The sequence below is a fragment of the Cebus imitator genome, unplaced genomic scaffold, assembly GCF_001604975.1.
Source record: "Cebus imitator isolate Cc_AM_T3 unplaced genomic scaffold, Cebus_imitator-1.0 Scaffold19, whole genome shotgun sequence".
Taxonomy (NCBI): domain Eukaryota; kingdom Metazoa; phylum Chordata; class Mammalia; order Primates; family Cebidae; genus Cebus; species Cebus imitator.
The window spans coordinates 980636-995400 of record NW_016107334.1 but is presented as its reverse complement, the minus strand read 5'-3'; the positions used below and the strand labels follow the sequence as shown (position 1 = coordinate 995400).

Here is a 14765-nt window from a genome sequence, read left to right as displayed (position 1 = left end):
AGCTTCAATTAATTGGTTGTCAGAGGGGGAGGGAGGATGAAAGATATCTAAGCATGGCCACTTAGGCCCATCCGGTCTTTAGGTGATTGGAGAGGTCACCATTGATATGTCTGGATCAGAAGGTTTCATGGAGGAGTGACATTCACTCAGGATCTGAAACACCCCAGGGAGGAGTATTCCAGGCAGAGACACTCCAGGCACACACAGAGGCAGGGAGTGGTGCAAGAGCACCACTTAAGGAAACGTTCTTGGGATGCCTGGGAGGGTGGGACTGTCAGGTTCCTGAAGATGCGGGCAAGGCTCTCAGGGGCACAGGCCTTGGGAGAAGCTCGGATGCCTGTGAGAAACTTGAGTCTTTTTCCTGGAGTCAGAAGACCCTTACTGACAGGTGTCAAGCAAGGAAGAGACAGGATCAGATTGGCATTTTAGTAAGGTCTGTCTCTAGCAGTGTGGATGGCGTGTTGGAGGGGCTGAGTTCTGAGGTGGAGCTCCAGTTAGAAGACTTCTTAAGTCATACAGGTGAGAAGGGAGAGATGGGGCTGGAGTGGCTGGGGTGGCATCTTGGTTCCGGGAGCTTCCAGCTGTGTGACCTTGAGCACGTTTCTTACCCTTTCTGAGCTTTATCCCTAGCGGCGCTGGCATCTAGTAGGAGCTCAGCACATATTTGTTGAGTGAATAAATGAATGAATGTCAGGAACCCATCGAAATGCATGGCCAGACCGAAGACACACCACCATGCCATGCCTGAAAAGACGCGCCTGTCACTGGGCTGGGAGCCTGGGGAACATCTCCAGAACTTTCCAAATCCCGGGCCTTGCTCCCTCATCCCATCCTTACCTCCTACCCATTGCCCACTGCAATTGGAAGAGGGGATCTCCAGCCCTGATGAGAAAGGGCTTTTACTTCTTAATTCTTCTGAGGCCCTGCAGATACGAGAAGGACTCGGGGGAAAGGAAAGTCACTGAGACGGGGAGGGCGAGGCTGCAAGAATCCAAGGGAAGGTCCTGAACCTGCGCCGCTCTCTTCAGCTTCCAGAGACCCTTCCTGGAGGAGGCGCGGGTAGCAGCGGCGCCCGTCTCAGGGAGAAGAGGAGGTGAGCGCCCACGCTGTCCTTCACTCTGTTTCCTGACCTGTAGGGGCTGAGAGGTAAAGAGGTGCCCGGTTGTCCTTAGACTACCGCACCTCCGTCCCCTCCACTCAGCCACTAAGCAGCAGGCAGGCGCCCAGGCACCGCCCGCGCTGCGCGGGTCCAGAGCCTTTCCCGCCAGCCGGGGCCGCCTCCGCCGCGCTCACCTGCAGCTCTTAGGGGCGCCCGCCAGAGTGCGCTGTTGGACCGGGCAGAGCCGCGCTGAGGGGAGGAAGAGCGGCGAGGGCGGCAGCGCCGACTGGAGGCCTCGGGACGGGCGGGGAGGACGCGGAGGACGCAGGCTGGAGCGTGGGAGACCTTCGGGAGTTCCTGCGTCCTCGGAGAGGCGCGGCGCGCCCCGGCCGGGTCTCGGGGGTGCGGGGACGGCAGCCTCCGCCCCCTCAGGTCTGGAATCCCGCGGGACGGGGACGCGGCGGCGGCGGCGCGGGCTCGGCAGAGGCGCCAGGGGGCGCTAGTCGCTCCTTGCCGCCCATCTGGGCCGCGGCGGTTCCACCAGGTCCCGCGTCCGGCGCCCCGCGCCTCGCAGTTCTGGCCGGGCGCTCGGAGACGGTGCGGCGGAGACGACCCGTTCTTCCACTGCCCCCTCGGCCCGCGGGAAGTGGCGCCCGCCATCCGGTGCTGCTCCTCCGCGCCCTGCACCCCCAGCCGCAACCTCTCTGGGGCCAGACCGCCAGGCGCCCCCGTCCCTGGTACCCGCGCCGGGCCCCATGGCTCCTCCGCGACTCCCGCCAGGAATTCAGCTTCTGGGAAGGGTTTGGCCGCTTCTCAGACTGGAGAAGGCAGGCCCGAGCAGAGGCCCGAGTGATTTCCAGAAGCCTGGTGACTGGGCGTCGATGTTCGCCCTGGACTCGGTGACCCAATAATCCCAGAGCGGGAGGAGGGGCGAGGCTAGCGGCGGGGCGAGGAACCTGCAGGCACCGAGAAAAGATTCGCAGCCCCAAGCCAGCCTTTTAAAAGGACACTGGCTGTGGGAGCGCTACCTCGCTGAACCTCGACTTTCCCGGGGCGCGCAGCTCAGAGCTGAGCCCCTGGGGACTCCCGGGATCTGCGTCTCCCTGGGTCCTGAGGCAGGAGAGGAGGAGGCTGCAGGGGGGACTGAGCCTCCTCCCAGCCGAACCCTCGCACCCTGGGAGCCTGAGCCGGACTGAGTCTCCTCCCCCCAGCCACATCCTGGCACCCTGGGAGCCTGGAACTTGCATCTGAGGCCGGAGCGACTCTTGACTCTTTTCCAGTGAGCTGGGGGGAAAGTCACTGTCCTGAGGAGATCAGCCTTCAAGGGCGACGTGAGCGCGTTTGGCGCAGGAACTGGCCGGCCCTCCCTGTTGTGCTGTCCCCTGAAACTGATGGCCCCCCTTTCATTCCCCCAGCTCAGAAGAGGCTTGACCCTACTGGAAGCTTGAGGGCGCAGGCTGGGAGGAAAGAGAGGAACAGAAATCCAGGCGGTGGAGCAGCTGGAAAGCCGGAGAATTCGGTGGAAGGATGTTGCTGGCTGTTCTTTCCCCGCCCGCATTCCTGAGGCTGGGGCTGCAGCCCCCTCAAAACCTGCCCTGCAGGTCCAAGTAGTACCCAGCGGACAAACAGTAGAATTTGGGCAGGACCCCGGAGAGGCTTGCTGAGTGGGATAGAGCCCACAAGAATCATCCTAGGCTGCACCGCCCCCAGTCCCTCAAGACAGAGAGACACCCAAATAACCCATGTGTGCAGACCCGCAGCTTTCTGTGACTCCACCGTGGAGTCCAGAAGGCAGCTGAGGGTGGGAGCGGAGGGGACGGGAGGGGGACCGCCGGCGCCTGGGCGAGAGAGACGCGTCAATGGGCCGCAGGGGCCGGATCGGTGGCCTAATGGATTCAGGCCTGCAAGGCAGAGGCGCACCCGGCGGCCTGCCCGCGCTCTCAATAGCGGACAATGGAGTCCTGGGGTGACCTGAACAAAGAATTTGGAAGTAGTTAAACTGCAGAACACGTTCTGGGCCTGGGTGCCTCCTTTCAAAAGGAGCGCTGGGAGAAGAAAAGAAATCGCTGGGGGGCGAAGGGGGTGAGAAACTGCCTAGGGGAAAAGTTGGTGGGTCGCCCTAGTTGCCGCCAGCTACCAGACGCCAGGAATTCAATAGAAAATGGGGGAGGGGTGGCCCAAGTCTCCCAGACCGCAAGGAGAGTCAGAGAAAGTTCTCCAGGGATGGCTGGGGTTCTGGAGCAGGACTGAGCTTTCTCCCATCAACACACACGGTCAAGGGAGCAACCCCCCACCAACAGACACACAGTCAAGGCCAGGAGAAGCTTCCCTCGGACTTTGGGGCTAGAACAGGGACCAGTGAGTGGAGAGGGTGTCTGGGCCCCTGTGTCTAGACCTCCATGGACCGCTTCCCTCCTTCCCTCCTCTACCAGGACTCTATGGACAGGTCTCCCTCTTTGAGCCCTTTCACAGAGCTTGTTTTTGTTTTTCCTTCTCCATCCAGTTCAGAAGGACTGGGTTCTCTCCCTCCTTCCCTTCTTCACTCCCCACCCCACACAGCCAGCAATCTAGATTCTTCTATGAGAATATGTATTTTTTAAAGTCAGGCCTCTGGGTGTAAAATAGAGGGCCAATTATTATTTTATTTCTTTTTTCTGAATTTTCTAATTTTTTTTCACAATCAGCACAGCCAACAACATAGGAAAAGAAGACATTTGAAAAGCAATCAGTTATACTGGTATCAAACTAACTTAGAATAGGAGGAACTTGAAAGACTGTGGAAACCAAAAGTGTAAATAAAATGACGGAATAAATGGTTAGGAGACAAGTCAGAAAAGAAAGGAGCGGTGGCTGCCACGTTCCTGGGAGGCAGTGCCTCTGGAATCCGAGAGAACGCTCCCTGGCCAGGAGGCTTTCTCCTGTGGGAGGCGCTTGGCTTGCAAGGGGTTAACAGTATTGCTCATGAACTTGGCCTGTCTGTCTGGCTCGTGATGAATGGTGAGACTCGCTGACAAGTTCAGCCTAGGGACCTCCCCGCTGTGGAAGTGGAAGAAGCACACACAAGCGAAGGGGACCCGGGGGGAGCCACCAGGGCGCGTGGTTCGGAGTGCCAGGCACACTTTCTGCCTGCTCTCTTGGCTCCTGTCTCCCTTCGGCCGATCACCTGCTCTCCTGAAGCTTTCCAACGTCATCCTGGAGCCCCAGAGTTTCCTGAGGCCTCCGCGTTGTGCGTCCCAGGACCCCTTGCCCGCCCCTGCGGGAAACACGGAGCTGTAGGCAGCAGGACGTCCGGAGCCGGCCCAGGGGAGGCCAGATTCAGCATTTGGACAGCGGCTCCGGGGCGCCGTCGGCCCAGCGAGTTTGCAGGTGCACAGCCTCTGGCAGATGGCGCGTGGGGGGCCGTGGGGCTGCCCTGGGTCTTGGAGAAGCAGGTCCCTGCGTGGAGGGCATCCCCAGCTCCAAATGGGACACGTTTCCCCGGGCTAAATGATCCCTTTTGAGCTCACACGGGTACCCAGGGACCAGCCAATCCAGCGTGGCTATCCCCAGCCTAACCAACACCTGTGCTTGGGGTGAAGATAAAACGCCCCCTTTCAGCCCAGAGGTGGATGCCCCTCATGCCCCAGCTTCCATTCTTCCCAAAGCAGCCCAGATCTCTGAGTCTGGAGCCGCCGGAGAGGCTTCCAACCCGCTGCTTGCCACCACCTCCCAGGTCGTTGGTGGCTCCGGGTGAGTCTGGCGGCGCGGGGAGAACAGGGGGGACAAATGGCGTTGCGACTCCCCGGGAAAAGCTAGGAGGCAAGCGGTGCGTGGGGAGGAAAGGCCAGGGCACACGGCTGGGTGCCCCTCGCAGCCTGCCTCCGCCCCCTCCATTCCTCACTGGTCGGGGTGAACGGAGGGGGGGGCGGGGGGAGCCGCGCTGACGTCACTGCGGGCCGTGCCCGCCCGAGAAGGCGGCGCTGGGAGCCGCTCAGAGCCCAGAGAAGCCGCGCGCCGCCAGGAGCCCCCGCGCCGCCACTGCCGTGCCCGCCTCCCGCAGCTCGCTGCCATGCGCTCGCCGGGGCAGGGTCTCCCGGAGAGCGGCGAGAGCTGGGCCTGAGCCCAGGAACGCGCCTGATCCGGAGCGGCAGAGCCGCGGTGCCCGCAGCCGCCCTACCCGCCCCACTGCCTCGCTGGGGCCCGGGCCCCCTTCCCGGTCCGTAAGTGCCACTGCCCGCTGTGTCTCGGCGAGGCTGGGAAGCGAGGGCTGGGGATGAGGGCGGTGGCCTTGGCCAGGGCAGCGTCAGGAAGCTGGGCTGGACTGAGAGAGGGGGCTGGGACATCCCTGCCTGGTCCCCTTGGGCAGCTCAGGCGGCTGGGGCTTCCCTTTGCCGCTGGGGGTGTGATGAAGGGCGCGCTCCGACTGTGTGTGGGAGGCGGGACTCAGTCATCGGGGCAGAGGGTTATGGGGCAGCGGAGAGCGCCCAGAGGTGAGGACTTTGGGTGAGCAGAAAGGGGAAGGGCGCCAGGTCGGATGGAAGTTGTGTGGCTGCAGACATGGTTAGCAGGAAGAAAGGAATGCTTCTGAAGTGAGGTTCTGCTGAGTCCCAGAATCGCCCTCTCCCTAGCCACTGCCCCCTACTCCCTTCTTATCCCCTCCCCCACAAAAAATAATAACCTAGAAAGCAGCTTCCTGAAAAAAATATTTTCAGAAAACGCACCACACAGCACCCACTCTAGACAAGATTTTTGACATGTTTTCCCCCCTCTGAAATGGGAAGTTGTTGGGAAATCCTGTCCGCTCTGCTCCCCACTTCGTACCCTAGAACAGGTCTCTCTGATCTGCCCGTGGGCGTCTCTGCAGCCACCTCTAGCCTAGGCTCCACTGAGCTGGGGAAGAATAAGGGCATTGGTGGAGGTTGAGCCAAGTGAGGGGCTTCTTTGGGAACAGGGTTGGTGGGGAAGCTGGTCCCGTTTGGACCCATCAGAGCAGGGAGGTAACAGAAGGTGGGAGACATTCCAGGGCGAGATCACAGAAGCAGTATTGGAGTCCAGAAAAACACACTGAGTCTTTGTGGCTGGGGATAAATTGAGGTGCTGGGCCTAAAGGGACCCCTCTTTTAAGCCTGCATATCCTGGAGGAGGGCGATTCTTAGGCCACGGAGGGGAAGAGGATGGAGTTTTAGGGTCTACCTTTCAATCAAGGAACAGAGGCCCGAAGGTAGGCTAAGTAGGCACTGAGATGGGGGCATCATACAGGGTCCACCTCAGGACTTCCATTAGTAGTATCTGCTGCTGGAGACCCCAGGGAAGGGGTAGTGCTCTGTCCAGGCCTTTTCAGGAGGGGTGTTTTCAGGTTCCTGCCCAGCTTAGGCCTCCCCAGAGCCGACACCTCAGCTGCTGAGGAGAGAGGCTGGATGTGGGAGCCAGAGAGAGCATTACCCTCAACTGACCAGGTGTAAATGAAGGCGAGTGTGCAGGCTCTGGGACCCCCTGGGTGCAGGGAGCTGGGGCCATCTGAGCTGGCCTAATGCTGGGTCTCTTAGCTAGCAGTCCTGCCAGCCTCCAGACAATAGGGAGATCAGCTTAATCAAAGCTCGGACCTGAGGAAGGAAGGAGGGAGGGAGGGAGGGGCAGTGGGGTGAGGGCACCCTGGACTTAGCCTAGATTGTGGCTGGAGACACTGTCTCCTAATTAAGAACCAGTGAGGCTCAGGAAAGGAGCACTAGCTCCAGGCTGAATCACAGGCTGGGTGGCTGTGTCTGCCTGGAGTAGTGCCTGCGGAGTTCCATTGGCCTCTGGCTCCCAGCCTCTATATCAGGGCAAATCTGGTCTTAGTTGAAGGGAGGCTGCACAGGACTGTTGGCTAGGGTCAGAACTGTCCCCCTCTCCTGCCAGTTAATACCTTAATTTACTATGTCCTGAAATAGAAGGTGCACTCCTGTGGATTGTCAGGTCCCCTTTACTGAGTTGTGTAACTACCAGTAGGAACTTGGGCCAAAGCCAGCTTGGAGTCCAAGCAGCTGCCACTGCCGATGGGTACAAGAGTGTACATGGGTACGTGCATGGGCAAGGTACCAGCCACCTGCGTCAGGCTGGCTGCTAGATGGGTGTATGGGCCAAGTGTGTGAGGGGGTGTTGTGCAGATTTGCTGAGTCGAGGGAGTGCAGAGCATGCCTGTGGTTGCAGCAGGGACGGGTATTTCTCTTGATCTGGATATGGGAGTTTCATGGCCAGGAGCTCTCTTTCCTCAGTAGAGGTTTGAATATGAAAAATGGAGTCTCAGGCCCTCAGTGAAGGTACCTAGTTGCTGAGGCTCTGTCTTTCTCTGGTTGTTAGTTTCTCCTGGTAGCTGCGGGTGCCTGTGGAGCCTGGGTTCAGGACTGAGGGGAGGAGGTGGAAGAAGTTCAGGGAAAGTGGGGAGGTGGAGAGACAGGCCTGGCAGGCAGCTCTCAGCACCGTGGCCAGCCCGACTGCTCCCACCAGTGCTTTAGCCTGGGTGCCCAGTGGCCGGCCAGACCCAGTACCTGATCTTCTGCAACTTCAGGGACTGTGCTGTGGCTGAAGGCCAAAGCCAGGGGCTTGGCGTGGGGAAAGTTCATGGAACCCAGACCCGGCCTGAATTGCAGGCAAGGGGGCAATCTGGGTCAACGCTGGTGGCTGGTCAGATTCTCCCCACTTGGTCTGTGAGTTGGCCTGCCCAGCAGTCTGCCAGCCTCAGCTGGCAGTGCCCAGCCCACACAATGCGCTTCTGCCTGGTGTCGACCTGGATGGCTTCCCCAGCTCCTGTGAAGCTGTGCGTGGAAGCTGGCTGCCAACCCACGGAGACTGCAGCTGCCTTGACCCACTGGAACAGCCTCCTCCTCCCAGCAGCCTATGGCCTTGAGGCTCCGTGTCTCTGTGGCCTTCCTCCTGGGAGTGGGGCTACAGTGAGGTGGAGGAGGCACTGATTTGGGGCAGGTCCCACTCAGGCAGGGTGTGGGAGCCTCCCTGTGGCCAGCCTCACCTGCTCCCAACAAGGGACTCGATTTCCCAAAAAGACAGCGGAGATGTGGCTCTGGTGATAGTGGCCTCCTGCATCTGAGCTGAATCAAAAGCAGGCTTTTAATTTTTTCTCCCAAAGCCCCCACCCGCTCTAGGCTTGCAGGCCGGCCTCCGCGCAGTTACCGTGAGTCTCGCTGAGGAGCCATTTTGTGCAGCATCCTGCTTAAATCACACTCTGAGGGGCTTGTTCCTCGCTCTCTCTTCCCCCTCGTTTCCTCTCTTTCTTCCCTCTCTCTCAGGTAAACCAGGCTTCTGGGCCCCTCCCTGCCTCCACAACCCCACCCTTCCCACCCCTGGGTGGCCCGAAAGGGCTAGGGCTCAGAAGGCCGCCCACACACACATCAAGAAGGGAAGAGGGTGCAGGTTCCTGGAGCTGCAGGAGGAGGGAAAGCAAGGGGCGCCTCCCAATTATGGAAATCCTTGGAATTAACTGTCTCGGGCCCATATTCAGGGCTTCCTTCCTGAACCATGGCTGGCCTCTCTGTTCCCCTGCTGGTTTAGCATCCAGGACCTGGTTCACCTTCTGGAAAAAGGAATGTGTCTGCGAAGTGGGATTTTGAGGGAGACATGTAAATGCCAGGTTTGGTTGATCACAAGCTGGCTGGGATGGGAGCAGGATGTCACCTGCCTCAGATTGAGAGTTGGGATGAAATTAGAACAAACCACAGACAAGCTAGTGGGGAAAGAGGCACTTGCCAAAATCCGGAACTGGACAAAATCCACTTGTCATTTTTAGGGGAGAATATGGAAGGAATGGATTTTTAGTAAAATCATGAAATCTTTTTTCAAACCATCCACTTTTAGCCTCTTGTTTCCAACCCATCCTGCAAGGGTTTTACCTGGCCCAGAGTGGCCTAGTGTCCCAGACCTCAGTAAAATGTATCTGCATGGGTACCTTCACCTTACCCATGATGCTTGCTGTAGACAGCAGCAGCGAGTCTCTGTGACTCCTGTGTATTGACCGCTGGAAACAGGGGATCCGCTTGCCTAGTCCAACATCAAATCTCTCCCTAGCTGTTGAACTTAAGATTTTTCTGGGGGCATTTTCATATTTAATCCTTTGCCTCTTGGGGATGGCTGACAGGTGGAGGTGAATCATAGGGTCCAAGGCAGGAGGGTAGCCACAGCAGCAAGGAAGAAGGGAGTGATGGCTGAGATGAGCATGCAGCAGTACGTATAGGCCACTCACATCTGGAAGGCTGCAATGGTACCACCAGTTCAGCTGCCAGGCTCAGTTTAGGGGTAATTCTGGGAGATCCAAGGTGGCAGTCCCTGTCCACTATTGTGGCTACTTGGAATGAGTAGGCCAGGTGTGTGCAGAGAGCTGGAGAAGGAGAGTGGAGGCATGGCTTTGTGCTTTAATTTTTTGATGAAATATGGATTTAACCAGGAGCCAAGATAGAGTCTAGGACTTCTCCAAGGTACTTGGCACAATCGGTTTTACACTCCGAGTGTGACTAGGAACTGGGAGAGAGAAGGGACCCAGCAGCCTGGTACCGGGGCCAAGGCCAGGGCCTGGTCCAAGTGGAGCATAGCTCAGGAGCCTCTGAACGCCAGGTGTTTTGGGTGGGACACCGACCTGCAGTCACCGGCACATTTAATTCCTACCCCAGCCCCTGGTCTTGCTGCCTGGGCTAGAGCTACTGCAAGTACTGGTCATGGGGAAAGGAAGAGAGAAGTGAAAGGTGAAACAGCTTCTGCTCTCGGATCCCCCTCCCCCCCCCACCCCGGGGAGATAGCCACGTCCTATCACGCGCTTCCCCTAAACCTTGTCACTGGAGCATCCTTGTCTCCCTAACTCTGATGGTCTGCAGGGGCTGCCAGGCTCCCTGGGCCTTGGGGTGAAGACAGAGGAGTTTGGGGGAAAGACCAGACGGTGCGCACCCGGGAGCGCAGCTCTAACGTTTCGGAGGGCAGAGGGGGCGCATCCTTGCCCTCGGGGCGGGGGAGCAAAGAACGCCGAGGCCATTGTCAGCCTGGGTGGTGCGGAGCGCGGGAAGGGGGCTGGGATTTGAATGGGAGCCTACGATTGGCCAATCTCCGGCCTGACGTCACTTCCCCGCGGGGCAATTAGCCTGCCAGAGGAGGCCCGCGGGCCAGTGAGCTGGGGGCGGCCGGGGCGCCCGAGGCTGCCGAAGCGCTCGGCGCTGGTGCCCTCCTTGCACCCCGGGACGCCGTCGGAGCAGGCAGCCAGCGCCAACGCGCGGAACGGGGGTTGAGGGGGATGCGCCGGGAGGGCGAGGGAGGAGGGGAGCTGGGCGGGGGCTGCCGGTCTCGGTGGCGGGAGTCGGCGTGTGCGTATGTCTGTCCATCCCCTCTGGCTCTCCGCGCGCGCCCCGGGACCTGGGAGTGGCGTCCGCTCAGGCTCCCGCGCTCGGCTGGCAGCAGCACGTGGAGCCCACGGCGCGGCAGCGGCGGTGGCGAAGGGAGGCCGGTTTCTCTCTTTGGTTATCTAGCTGTATGAGTGCCACAGAGCCGTCATAAAGCTAGATAACCGAAAGTAGAAATGACTCTCATAACTTCTGCGTGCGAGCGCCCGCCCCGCCGACCGCCCCGGCCCGGCCCGCAAGAGCCCCGGGAGCCGAGAGGAGCCCAGCGCCGGCCCAGCGGACTCCAGTTGGACGGAGCGGCCGCGCCGCGACCAGGTACCTGACCTCGGCTCTCTTCAGGGACACTCGCAGCGTCCGCTTTCCTCCAGTCCCCCTTTTTCCTGGCCCACCACCTCTCTCCCCCAGCGCCGGAGCAGGAACCCCTAAAGTGGAGCGGGACGGGGGGAGGGAGGGGGTGGGGTTGCAGAGGGGTCGCTGGAAGGGGAAAGCGCCAGCCTTCGCCTTCACCCCATAAATCAGGCTAGAACAATCCGCTCCCGGAGCTGGGGACGGGGATTTTGGGATGCAAATGCGTTGTGAGAGAGACAGCGGCCGGTCGGGGGTGGGTGGAGGGAGTGAATGGGGTGGGCTGGGGGCTGCCCTGCAGCTAACAATGCGGCCTTTATCGAATTATTCGACGAGTCAGCCCCTGAGCGCCATTAGCATACGGCTGGGGGGTTGCCGAAGCTTCGCCCCTCGGTGAGGTCAAGTTCTTGATAATTTGATCACTTTTCACGGGCTCTGGCAGCTGCCTTTGTGTGCAGTTGGGGGGTCTGTGTGCAGCGTGAAGCGGAGCAGAACTGGCGGGGAGTGCGCTCAATGGCAAGGGGCCAGGGCAGGGGCCTCCCTCCCCGACGGGCCGACCCTGCCCTGCATACAAACCGTGCGCCAGCAGGCGGGCGGTTGGACCGGAGGGGTGCAGCTCGGCCTCCCACTGCCTTCACCACAGCACCTACCGGGCTGCTCCACCCGAGCCTCCTCAACTTCCCGAGAGGTTAAGGTGCAGGCAACCTCCCAGAGCCCCCCCTCCTCCCTGCCCCAAGAAGTCACGACATAAGATGTATTACAATGTCTAGCAAATAAAAAAGCAATTGGGGGAAATCTGAATTCGTTCCCATGGCAACCCAATGCAGCATACCCGGCCACTGGGTCTCCCAGCCCCTCTTCACTGGGCTCAGGGAGTGGGGCTTGTCCCTGCTCACTGTGTGGGGGTCCCCCCTGAGGTTCTCATCTGCGTTCAGGTCACTTTTCTCCCTGATGCCTTGGCTTGTCCTGAAGCTCAGGACTCCTGCAGCTTGGGAAACCTCCTGGGCTCCCCCACCAGTGGCGGTAGACCAAGGAAGGGACCCTGCCAGGCTTCAGGGAAGAAAGGAAGAAAGGTAGGCTCAGACTCCCTGATTGGTAGGGGGGCTTTCTAAGTATAAGGGTATGTGAGTGCTGTGATAAACAGGCTGGAAGGAACTGACACCACCACCCAGCCCTGATCCCCATCCCCTCACCCTTTTACAAGAGAGGAAGCAGATCTGGGGGTCTGAGTGGCTCCCTAAGGGTCACGACACTCAGAAGTGCAGAGCTGGACCCCAGGCCACCTTACCTCCGTCTTGGCTCACTTCACTCCCCAGAGCCTCTACCTTTGTGATTTTCATGGCCCTTCTCCCAGCCTTTGCCCAGCCCTCTTGTAAAAATAGAAATATTTTTCCATCTTCACTCCCGTAAACCTTTTTTGTTCTTTGCTTAACAAAATTATTTTGAATATAGGTTATATGTGTAAATGGCTAAAATTCATACAGTACAAAAGGAAAACCCCGTGGCCCTGGGGAGGAGAACTGTTGGCGAGGTGGAAGGTGGAGGGAGGCTTTTCACTGTGTACCTTTGGAATTGTGAACCGTGTGAGTGTGATAGCATTCGCAGTAAAATTAAATAAAAATACAAACAAAAGACCAGGCAGGGAAAGTCAGTTGCCCTCCTCCCCAGTTCTCCTCCTCTGAGATCATCACAGGCAGAAGGTTTTCTGAATCCCATCGTACCCCTCCTCCATTTTGAAAGGCCAGCCTCCCTTTTTCTGACAGGAGGCTGGTGAAGGGTGACTAGAGTGTTTCAGGATCCACGAGGCCATGTGCCTCCCTTGGGCCGTCCCTCCCTTCCCAACGCACTTGGGAGGCTGTGTGCTGAGGGTGACCTCATTTCGAAGGAAGAAACCGGAGCAGTGCTTCCTGCCCCCTTGTCCCGCACTCCCTGCCTGCCTCCCTCGCCGACCATCCGGTGTGGGCAATCCCTGGCCCCTGGCTTCTACCTTACCCTCCCACCGCCCCATCCTTTTGCTGTGTTGCAAGAACTAGTCCTTCAGTAGCTAAGGTGGCTTTGCAGCTTCCCAGCTGTGTCTACACAGTTCGAATGAGTCTCGTTTTTAAATACCACTGTCCCATACCATCTGGGCAGGTGTGAAACCGGAGTTGAGGGTCTGATGAAGGAGTAGATTGTGCAGGGGACAATGCGGCATTTTTCCGCTTTCTACGAAAATCTGTTGATGCAAATTTCCCGCCTCAGAGAAAGATCAAGGCAGCAGGGCCGGCACTACCAGCACCAATTCTAATCTCCAGGAGCCAATCCCACACCCTCCAGAAAAGGCCCTCAGAGAGAGGCCAACCATCCGGTTTTGGCCTCCTGGTGCAAATGCCTGCCTCTAATAGAGTAATGTTCGAATCCCCTTTGGACACTTAAAGCCCAAGGCACAGACTCAGAATTGGTGCCTGGGCCCGTCAACTTCTGGCCTGCCTGGACCTGGAGTAGCCAGACGGGCCTGGGGCCTCCTCAGCCCCTCCTCTCCTCCATTCCTGTGCCCCAGGGAGGCTTTCCCCAAGCCGCCACTGGCTCCCCACGTTTGGGCTTCATTTTTGTGTCCGGTTTGCGCTACTCTTTCTTCATCCAAAAAGGCGTTGGGGATCCCGAGAATCTGCTGCAGCTTGGAAGCCAAAATCTCAGAGAATCTCGGAGGCTCCTCACCCCATTCCTTCCATTTTACACCTAGAAGTGGTGTAAAAGGCCCCGTGGCTCCCAGAAAGTCGCACAGCCGGCCACGGGCAGGGCAGCGATCAGGACAGCCACCGTGGAGGTGAGGAGTTCAGGGCTTTCTTCTCTCTGGTCCACGAACTCCCAGCTCCAAACGCTGCGGGACTGGGTGGGACTCTGCCCAGGCTACTAAAATGCGCCGCTGAGAGGCGGCTTCGGCGCGGCCCCAAGGCCAGATCTCCACCAGCGGGGGAGTTCTCGGCTCGCACCGGCCCGACCTCCCGGGAAATGGGACTGGAGCGCGGAGGGAGCCCGGCCAGGAGGCCTCCTAGGACCCAGCCGCGACGCTGAAAAGCATGAAGGGTCGGAATTAGGCACTCATTTAGCGAGCGTTACTAATCCGAAGTTACAGCGCTAATTCCCTGATCCGGCCGCTCCCACACGCAGCGCCGGGATTAGAGGTGCGGCCGCCGCCCGCCCCGCCCTCACACCCCAACCGCGCCCGCCCCGCGCCCTCGAGGCTGCGGACTCAGGGCTAATCCGCCGCGCCGCGCTCGCCTGGGCCGAGCGCGCGGCGGGGCGGGCCCGGCCAGCTGGGGCGAGGCGGCCTGTTCGCTGGCTCCGGCGCCCGGGTCCGGGCTGGGCAAGGAGCGCTCGGCCGGGAGCCGCGGGGCAGCCCAGGCCGGACGGATGCGCCCTCCAGGCGAGGCCGCGCGGTGAAGAACCGCAGGGATTTCTCCAGCCAGGGTATGCGCACCCACAGGAGCGGCCTTTGGAGGCCGCGGCGCCATTTTAGTGGCCTTCCTTCCCCCTTGGCGTCTCTCACTTGCGGGGTGGCGGGGTGTCCCCAGCTCCCCAAGCCTGCCCTGACTTCGGCTGCTCCCTTCGCCAGCCTGGATAGAGTGCCCAGTCAGCTCCGACCTAGGGTGAGATGCGCGTCACCATGGCGACAGCTAGGGCGCCCTGGCAGTGCTGCCCATCGCAGAGGGCGAGTCTCCACTCCGCATGGATGGGCGTGAAGGGAAGGTGGGGACAGGTGCGGGGGAGGGGAAATGGAGGGAGGCCGTGGGACCTCGTCCGAATTCCCACCCCTTTCTGCCTAGGATCAGCAGCTGAGTCAGGCCGGGGATAATGGATGGTGTGGAAGGGGGCTGGATAGGTGCCTGGGCTTGTCCTGGGGCTGCTCTTCCACGAGTCCTCCCATCCCCCCCAGGACCTAGCTCTGGTACAAAGGCCCATCTTGGTTTCTTATTCTTTTCTATGTC

At 59.7% G+C, this 14765-nt stretch overlaps 1 long non-coding RNA gene across 14 annotated transcripts in view; it reads left to right on the top strand.

The window, feature by feature from the left end:
- Positions 1–2902: 2902 nt before the first annotated feature.
- Positions 2903–14765, top strand: part of LOC108295379 — a 37321-nt gene continuing 25458 nt past the window's right edge. For 10 of the 14 annotated variants that reach the window (XR_005198254.1, XR_005198255.1, XR_005198253.1 and 7 more), the window contains exon 1: positions 5102–5298. This is a non-coding gene — a long non-coding RNA (uncharacterized LOC108295379). Of the gene's footprint in view, positions 4466–5101; positions 5299–10469; positions 10768–11571; positions 11871–14765 lie in introns of those variants that run through there. The other 4 variants (XR_005198243.1, XR_005198239.1, XR_005198241.1 and 1 more) reach the window with 4 other exon arrangements.